The sequence below is a fragment of the Neoarius graeffei genome, chromosome 1 (assembly GCF_027579695.1).
Source record: "Neoarius graeffei isolate fNeoGra1 chromosome 1, fNeoGra1.pri, whole genome shotgun sequence".
Taxonomy (NCBI): Eukaryota; Metazoa; Chordata; class Actinopteri; order Siluriformes; family Ariidae; genus Neoarius; species Neoarius graeffei.
In genome coordinates this window covers 90,180,012-90,190,011 of record NC_083569.1, presented here as the reverse complement: position 1 = coordinate 90,190,011, position 10,000 = coordinate 90,180,012, and positions in this window count along the sequence as shown.

Here is a 10,000-nt window from a genome sequence, read left to right as displayed (position 1 = left end):
AAGAGGATGTGTGCTCACATCTCGGCCGCCCTTTGGCAGATCTTAACGAAACTTGGTGGCATTATGACAGACACCACCAGAAAGGTCCCCAAAAAACGTGGACCAACTTGGCCGCTAGGGGGCGCTATAACTAGCAAAAATGAATTTTGGCTCATATCTCATGATGCGTTTGGGCTAAAAACAAAATTCCATGATCTCTGGAATCCTTGGTTCAAGCCGAATCCATCGCACCCTATCACGTCATATTCAGCCTTGAGGATTTTCCGCCATTTTGAATTTTGTTAAAATCAATGAAATTCTATGGCAACCCATAGAACCGTCAGACGAGAGGTTGAGAAATTTGGCACACTGATTCTAGGCTCGCTCAAGGTTCTTGTCAGCAAATTTCAACTCACCGCCTCAAACTCTCTAGCGCCACCAACAGGACAAAGTTGGAAGTACATTTCTGCTTGTTACTTTTGAACCCTACGGCTGATTGTCAAAATCTTAGTATTGCTGGAATCCATCGGTCAAACCGAATCCAACCTATCCTATCTCGTCATATTGCACCTGGTAGATTTTCCGCCATTTTGAAATTTGTTAAAATCATGTAAATTGCTACTCCTCCCTCAATTTTTGACCAAATTTGCCCAGACTTGGTTGATAGCATCATTGCACCAAGCCGCACAAAATTTATCCTCAGTCTTTTGAAATTTTTAAACTGTTTGGCCGCAGCAGCCAATGAAACTCAGCTGCGAAGATGTCAAACAGGATGTGAGCTCATATCTCGGCAGCCCTTTGACATTTCTTAACCAACCTTGGTGGGATTATGCCCCACCCCTCCGCAAGCTCTCCTACCAAATTTGGTGCACATTGGCCATTAGGGGGCGCTATAACTATACAAAATATATTTTGGCTCATATGTCATTGAGCTCATATGTCAGCAGTCTTCTAGCACACACACACACACACACACACACACACACACACACACCAAGTACACTTGAAGTAATTTCAGCCATCACAGTCAATCGAATTTGATGATGAAGCCGCCGAACAACAAATGACCTTGTATCTCAGTCAAACGATGGTATATCGACATGAAACTTCTTGTGTGTGCTCGTGACCATCTGTCTGGCCCAAATGCATTCTGCGAGCCTGACGACTAGGCTCATAGGCTGCTTGGCCCCCTCATTGCTGCTTGCAGCTATATTTATTATTATTATTATTATTATTATTATTATTATTATTCAGTCCACTTCCGCCTCTGCAAGTCTATGGCAGCCCATAGAACCGTCTGGTAAAAAGTTGTGAAATTTGGCACACTGATTCTAGACACTCTCAACATTCCTCTCAGCAAATTTCAGGCCTCTACCTCAAACCCTCTAGCGCCACCAACAGCTCAAAGTCGCAGGTACATTTCTGCTTGTAACTTTTGAACCGTTGGTCTGATTTTCAAAAACTTGGTATCCCTGGAATCCTTGGGCCAAGACGAATCCAAGGCACCCCATGACGTCATTTTCCGCCATATACTTTTCCCGCCATTTTGAATTTTGTGAAAATCAATTAAAATGTTTCAACTCCCTCAATTTTTTACCAATTTCTCCCAAACTTGGAAGATAGCATAATTGGACTAACCTGCACAAAAGTTATACCCGGTGATTTGAATTTCACAAGCGTTTGGCCGTGGCAGCCAATCAAATTTGGCTGCGCAGACGCAAAACAGGAAGTGCACTCATATCTCGGTGGCCCTTTGGCCAATCTTGACGAAACTTGGTGGCATTATGCAAAACCCCTTCCCAAAGGGCCACAACAAATTTGGACCAAATTGGACGCTAGGGGGCGCTATAACTAGGAAAAATGCCTTTTGGCTCATATCTCATGATGCGTTTTGGCTAGAAAGAAAATTCAACTATCTCTGGAATCCATGGGTCAAGACGAATCCATCGCACCCTATGACGTCATATTCTGCCTTGAGGATTTTCCGCCATTTTGAATTTTGTTAAAATCAATGAAATTCTATGGCAACGCATAGAACCATCTGACTAGAGGTTTTTAAACTTGGCAAACTGATTCTAGGCTGCCTCAAGGATCTTGTCACCAAATTTCAACTCACCACCTCAAACTCTCTAGCGCCACCAACAGGTCAAAGTTGCAGGTACATTTCTGCTTGTTACTTTTGAACCATACGTCTGATCATCAAAATCTTAGTATCGCTGGAATGCTTGTGTCACAGCGACTCCAACGCGCCCTGTCTCGTCATATTCCACCCAGTAGATTTTCCGCCATTTTGAATTATGTGAAAATCAATTAAAATGCTTCTCCTCCCTCAATTTTTGAACAATTTCTCCCAAGCTTGGTAGATGGCAACTGGGGACTAATCTGCACAAGAATCTTACCCGGTAATTAGAATTTCCTAAGCGTTTGGCTGTGGCAGCCAATCAAATTTGGCTTGCAGATGCAAAACAGGAAGTGTGCTCATTTCTCGGCCACCCTTTGGCCTATCTTAACGAAACTTGGTGGCTTTATGCAGCACCCCTCCCCAAAGGGCAACAAAAAATTTGGAACAAATTGGCTGCTAGGGGGCGCTATAACTAGGAAAAATGTCTTTTGGCTCATATCTCATGATGCGTTTTGGGTAGAAACAAAATTCCACTATCTCTGGAATCCATGGGTCAAGACGAATGCATCGCACCCTATGCCGTCATATTCTGACTTGAGGATTTTCCGCCATTTTGAATTTTGTTAAAATCAAAGAAATTCGATGGCAACCCATAGAACCGTATGACTAGAGGTTTTCAAATTTGGCAGACTGATTCTAGGCACCCTCAAGGGTCTTGTGACCAAATTTCAACTCACCACCTCAAACTCTCTAGCGCCACCAACAGGTCAAATTCGCAGGTACATTTCTGGTTGTTACTTTTGAACCATACGTCTGATCGTCAAAAGCTTAGTATCTCTGGAATGCTTGGGTCAAAATGAATCCAACGCGCCCTGTTTCGTCATATTGCACCTGGTAGATTTTCCGCCATTTTGAATTATGTGAAAATCAATTAAAATGCTACTCCTCCCTCAGTTTTTGACCATTTTCTCCCAAATTTGGTCCATAGCAACGGTGGAGGAAACTGCACAAGAATCTTACACGGATTTTCGAATTTCATAAGCGTTTGGCTGTGGCAGCCAATCAAATTTGGCTGCACAGACGCGAAAGAGGATGTGTGCTCACATCTCGGCCGCCCTTTGGCAGATCTTAACGAAACTTGGTGGCATTATGACAGACACCACCAGAAAGGTCCCCAAAAAACGTGGACCAACTTGGCCGCTAGGGGGCGCTATAACTAGCAAAATTGAATTTTGGCTCATATCTTATGATCTGTTTGGGCTAAAAACAAAATTCCACGATCTCTGGAATCCTTGGTTCAAGCCGAATCCATCGCACCCTATCACGTCATATTCAGCCTTGAGGATTTTCCGCCATTTTGAATTTTGTTAAAATCAATGAAATTCTATGGCAACCCATAGAACCGTCAGACGAGAGGTTGAGAAATTTGGCACACTGATTCTAGGCTCGCTCAAGGTTCTTGTCAGCAAATTTCAACTCACCGCCTCAAACTCTCTAGCGCCACCAACAGGACAAAGTTGGAAGTACATTTCTGCTTGTTACTTTTGAACCGTACGGCTGATTGTCAAAATCTTAGTATTGCTGGAATCCATCGGTCAAACCGAATCCAACCTATCCTATCTCGTCATATTGCACCTGGTAGATTTTCCGCCATTTTGAAATTTGTTAAAATCATGTAAATTGCTACTCCTCCCTCAATTTTTGACCAAATTTGCGCAGACTTGGTTGATAGCATCATTGCACCAAGCCGCACAAAATTTATCCTCAGTCTTTTGAAATTTTTAAACTGTTTGGCCGCAGCAGCCAATGAAACTCAGCTGCGAAGATGTCAAACAGGATGTGAGCTCATATCTCGGCAGCCCTTTGACATTTCTTAACCAACCTTGGTGGGATTATGCCCCACCCCTCCGCAAGCTCTCCTACCAAATTTGGTGCACATTGGCCATTAGGGGGCGCTATAACTATACAAAATATATTTTGGCTCATATGTCATTGAGCTCATATGTCAGCAGTCTTCTAGCACACACACACACACACACACACACACACACATACACACCAAGTACACTTGAAGTAATTTCAGCCATCACAGTCAATCGAATTTGATGATGAAGCCGCCGAACAACAAATGACCTTGTATCTCAGTCAAACGATGGTATATCGACATGAAACTTCTTGTGTGTGCTCGTGACCATCTGTCTGGCCCAAATGCATTCTGCGAGCCTGACGACTAGGCTCATAGCCTGCTTGGCCCCCTCATTGCTGCTTGCAGCTATATTTGGGGGCCAAGCAGCGAAGCTGCGAAGGCACCCATAGTGATTCTATTGTTTCTTATTATTATTATTATTATTATTATTATTATTATTATTATTATTATTATTCAGTCCACTTCCGCCTCTGCAAGTCTATGGCAGCCCATAGAACCGTCTGGTAAAAAGTTGTGAAATTTGGCACACTGATTCTAGACACTCTCAACATTCCTCTCAGCAAATTTCAGGCCTCTACCTCAAACCCTCTAGCGCCACCAACAGCTCAAAGTCGCAGGTACATTTCTGCTTGTAACTTTTGAACCGTTGGTCTGATTTTCAAAAACTTGGTATCCCTGGAATCCTTGGGCCAAGACGAATCCAAGGCACCCCATGACGTCATTTTCCGCCATATACTTTTCCCGCCATTTTGAATTTTGTGAAAATCAATTAAAATGTTTCAACTCCCTCAATTTTTTACCAATTTCTCCCAAACTTGGAAGATAGCATAATTGGACTAACCTGCACAAAAGTTATACCCGGTGATTTGAATTTCACAAGCGTTTGGCCGTGGCAGCCAATCAAATTTGGCTGCGCAGACGCAAAACAGGAAGTGCACTCATATCTCGGTGGCCCTTTGGCCAATCTTGACGAAACTTGGTGGCATTATGCAAAACCCCTTCCCAAAGGGCCACAACAAATTTGGACCAAATTGGACGCTAGGGGGCGCTATAACTAGGAAAAATGCCTTTTGGCTCATATCTCATGATGCGTTTTGGCTAGAAAGAAAATTCAACTATCTCTGGAATCCTTGGCTCAAGACGAATCCACCGCACCCTATGACGTCATATTCTGCCTTGAGGATTTTCCGCCATTTTGAATTTTGTTAAAATCAATGAAATTCTATGGCAACGCATAGAACCATCTGACTAGAGGTTTTTAAACTTGGCAAACTGATTCTAGGCTGCCTCAAGGATCTTGTCACCAAATTTCAACTCACCACCTCAAACTCTCTAGCGCCACCAACAGGTCAAAGTTGCAGGTACATTTCTGCTTGTTACTTTTGAACCATACGTCTGATCATCAAAATCTTAGTATCGCTGGAATGCTTGTGTCACAGCGACTCCAACGCGCCCTGTCTCGTCATATTCCACCCAGTAGATTTTCCGCCATTTTGAATTATGTGAAAATCAATTAAAATGCTTCTCCTCCCTCAATTTTTGAACAATTTCTCCCAAGCTTGGTAGATGGCAACTGGGGACTAATCTGCACAAGAATCTTACCCGGTAATTAGAATTTCCTAAGCGTTTGGCTGTGGCAGCCAATCAAATTTGGCTTGCAGATGCAAAACAGGAAGTGTGCTCATTTCTCGGCCACCCTTTGGCCTATCTTAACGAAACTTGGTGGCTTTATGCAGCACCCCTCCCCAAAGGGCCACAAAAAATTTGGAACAAATTGGCTGCTAGGGGGCGCTATAACTAGGAAAAATGTCTTTTGGCTCATATCTCATGATGCGTTTTGGCTAGAAACAAAATTCCACTATCTCTGGAATCCATGGGTCAAGACGAATGCATCGCACCCTATGCCGTCATATTCTGACTTGAGGATTTTCCGCCATTTTGAATTTTGTTAAAATCAAAGAAATTCGATGGCAACCCATAGAACCGTATGACTAGAGGTTTTCAAATTTGGCAGACTGATTCTAGGCACCCTCAAGGGTCTTGTGACCAAATTTCAACTCACCACCTCAAACTCTCTAGCGCCACCAACAGGTCAAATTCGCAGGTACATTTCTGCTTGTTACTTTTGAACCATACGTCTGATCGTCAAAATTTTAGGATCTCTGGAATGCCTTGGTGACATCGAATCCAACGCGCCCTGTCTCGTCATATTGCACTTGGTAGATTTTCCGCCATTTTGAATTATGTGAAAATCTATTAAAATGCTTCTTCTCCCTCAGTTTTTGACCAATTTCTCCCAAGCTTGGTACATAGTAACTGTGGACGAAGCTGCACAAGAATCTTACACGGATTTATGAATTTCATAAGCGTTTGGCAGTGGCAGCCAATCAAATTTGGCTCCTCAGACGCAAAAGAGGATGTGTGCTCACATCTCGGCCGCCCTTTGGCAGATCTTAATGAAACTTGGTGGCCTTTTGCCAGACGCCACCAGAAAGGTCCCCAAAAAACTTGGAACAACTTGGCAGCTAGGGGGCGCTATAACTAGGAAAAATTACTTTTGGCTCATATCTCATGATCTGTTTGGGCTAGAAACAAAATTCCACTATCTCTGGAATCCTTGGCTCAAGCCGAATCCATCGCAGCCTATGACGTCATATTTAGCCTTTACGATTTTCCGCCATTTTGAATTTTGAAAAAATCAATTAAAATGCTTCTCCTCCCTCAATTTTTCACCAATTTCTCCCAAACTTGGTAGATAGCAACTTTGGACTAAGCTGCACAAGGGCATTACCTGGCCCAAGTGCATTCTGCTGGCCTTCCGACTAGGCTCATATGTTGCTTGGCCCCCACATTGCTGCTTGCAGCTATATTTATTATTATTGGGGGCCAAGCAGCAAAGCTGCGAAGGCACCCATAGTGATTCTATTGTTTCTTATTATTATTATTATTATTATTATTATTATTATTATTATTATTATTCAGTCCACTTCCGCCTCTGCAAGTCTATGGCAGCCCATAGAACCGTCTGGTAAAAAGTTGTGAAATTTGGCACACTGATTCTAGACACTCTCAACATTCCTCTCACCAAATTTCAGGCCTCTACCTCAAACCCGTTAGCGCCACCAACAGGTCAAATTCCCAGGTACATTTCTGCTTGTAACTTTTGAACCGTTGGTCTGATTTTCAAAAACTTGGTATCCCTGGAATCCTTGGGCCAAGACGAATCCAACGCACCCCATGACGTCATTTCCCGCCCATATATTTTTCCCGCCATTTTGAATTTTGTGAAAATCAATTAAAATGTTTCAACTCCCTCAATTTTTTACCAATTTCTCCCAAACTTGGAAGATAGCATAATTGGACCAACCTGCACAAAAGTTATACCCGGTGATTTGAATTTCACAAGCGTTTGGCCGTGGCAGCCAATCAAACTTGGCTGCAAAGATGCGAAACAGGAAGTGTGCTCATTTCTCGGCCACCCTTTGGCGTATCTTAACGAAACTTGGTGCCTTTATGCAGCACCCCTCCCGAAAGGGCCCCAAAAAATTTGGAACAAATTGGCTGCTAGGGGGCGCTATAACTAGGAAAAATGTCTTTTGGCTCATATCTCATGACTCGTTTTGGCTAGAAACAAAATTCCACTATGGCAGGAATCCTTGGCTCAAGACGAATCCATCGCACCCTATGACGTCATATTCTGCCTTGAGGATTTTCCGCCATTTTGAATTTTGTTAAAATCAGTGAAATTCTATGGCAACGCATAGAACCGTCTGACTAGAGGTTTTTAAACTTGGCACACTGATTCTAGGCTCCCTCAAGGATCTTGTCACCAAATTTCAACTCAGCACCTCAAACTCTCTAGCGCCACCAACAGGTCAAAGTTGCAAGTACACTTCTGCTTGTTACTTTTGAACCATACGTCTGATCATCAAAATCTTAGTATCGCTGGAATACTTGGGTGACCACGAATCCAGGGGCCCTGTCTCGTCATATTCCACCCAGGAGATTTTCCGCCATTTTGAATTATGTGAAAATCAATTAAAATGCTTCTCCTCCCACAATTTTTGAAGAATTTCTCCCAAACTTGGTACATGGCAACTGGGGACTAAGCTGCACAAGAAACATACCCGGTTTTTAGAATTTCTTAAGCGTTTGGCCGTGGCAGCCAATCAAATTTGGCTGGCAGATGCAAGACAGGAAGTGTGCTCATTTCTCGGCGAACCTTTGGCGTATCTTAAGGAAACTTGGTGGCTTTATGCAACACCCCTCCCCAAAGGGCAGCAAAAAATTTGGAACAAATTGGCTGCTAGGGGGCGCTATAACTAGGAAAAATGTCTTTTGGCTCATATCTCATGATGCGTTTTGCCTAGAAACAAAATTCCACTATGTCAGGAATCCTTGGCTCAAGCCGAATCCACCGCACCCTATGACGTCATATTCTGCCTTGAGGATTTTCCACCATTTTGAATTTTGTTAAAATCAATGAAATTCTATGGCAATGCATAGAACCGTCTGACTAGAGGTTTTTAAACTTGGCACACTGATTCTAGGCTGCCTCAAGGATCTTGTCACCAAATTTCAACTCAGCACCTCAAACTCTCTAGCGCCACCAACAGGTCAAAATTGCAGGTACATTTCTGCTTGTTACTTTTGAACCATACGTCTGATCATCAAATTCTTAGTGTGGCTGGAATGCTTGGGTCAAAAGGAATCCAATGGGCCCTGTCTCCTCATATTCCACCCAGTAGATTTTCCGCCATTTTGAATTATGTGAAAATCAATTAAAATGCTTCTCCTCCCTCAATTTTTGGAAAATTTCTCCCAAACGTGGTACATGGCAACTGGGGCCTAAGCTGCACAAGAAATATGCCCGGTTTTTAGAATTTCTTAAGCGTTTGGCCGTGGCAGCCAATCAAATTTGGCTGGCATATGCAAAACAGGAAGTGTGCTCATTTCTCGGCCACCCTTTGGCGTATCTTAACGAAACTGGGTGGCTTTATGCAGCACCCCTCCCCAAAGGGCCGCAAAAAATTTGGACCAAATTGGCTGCTAGGGGGCGCTATAACTAGGAAAAATGTCTTTAGGCTCATATCTCATGATGCGTTTTGGCTAGAAACAAAATTCCACTATGTCAGGAATCCTTGGCTCAAGACGAACTCATCGCACCCTATGACGTCATATTCTGCCTTGAGGATTTTCCACCATTTTGAATTTTGTTAAAATCAATGAAATTCTATGGCAATGCATAGAACCGTCTGACTAGAGGTTTTTAAACTTGGCACACTGATTCTAGGCTGCCTCAAGGATCTTGTCACCAAATTTCAACTCAGCACCACAAACTCTCTAGCGCCACCAACAGGTCAAAATTGCAGGTACATTTCTGCTTGTTACTTTTGAACCATACGTCTGATCATCAAATTCTTAGTGTGGCTGGAATGCTTGGGTCAAAAGGAATCCAACGCACCCTGTTTCATCATGTTCCACCCAGTAGATTTTCCGCCATTTTGAATTATGTGAAAATCAATTAAAATGCTTCTCCTCCCTCAATTTTTGACCAATTTCTCCCAAACTTGGTAGATGGCACCTGGGGACTAAGCTGCATAAAATACTTACCCGCTTTTTAGAATTTCCTAAGCGTTTGGCCGTGGCAGCCAATCAAATTTGGATGGCAGATGCAAAACAGGAAGTGTGCTCATTTCTCAGCCACCCTTTGGCGTATCTTAACGAAAGTTGGTCGCATTATGCAGGACGCCTCCCCAAAGGGCTGGAAAAAATTTGGAACAAATTGGCTGCTAGGGGGCGCTATAACTGGGAAAAATGTCTTTTGGCTCATATCTCATGATGACTTTTGGGTAGAAACAAAATTTCATGATCTCTGGAATCCATGGGTCAAGACGAATCCATCGCACCCTATGACGTCATATTCTGACTTGAGGATTTTCCGCCATTTTGAATTTTGTTAAAATCAATGA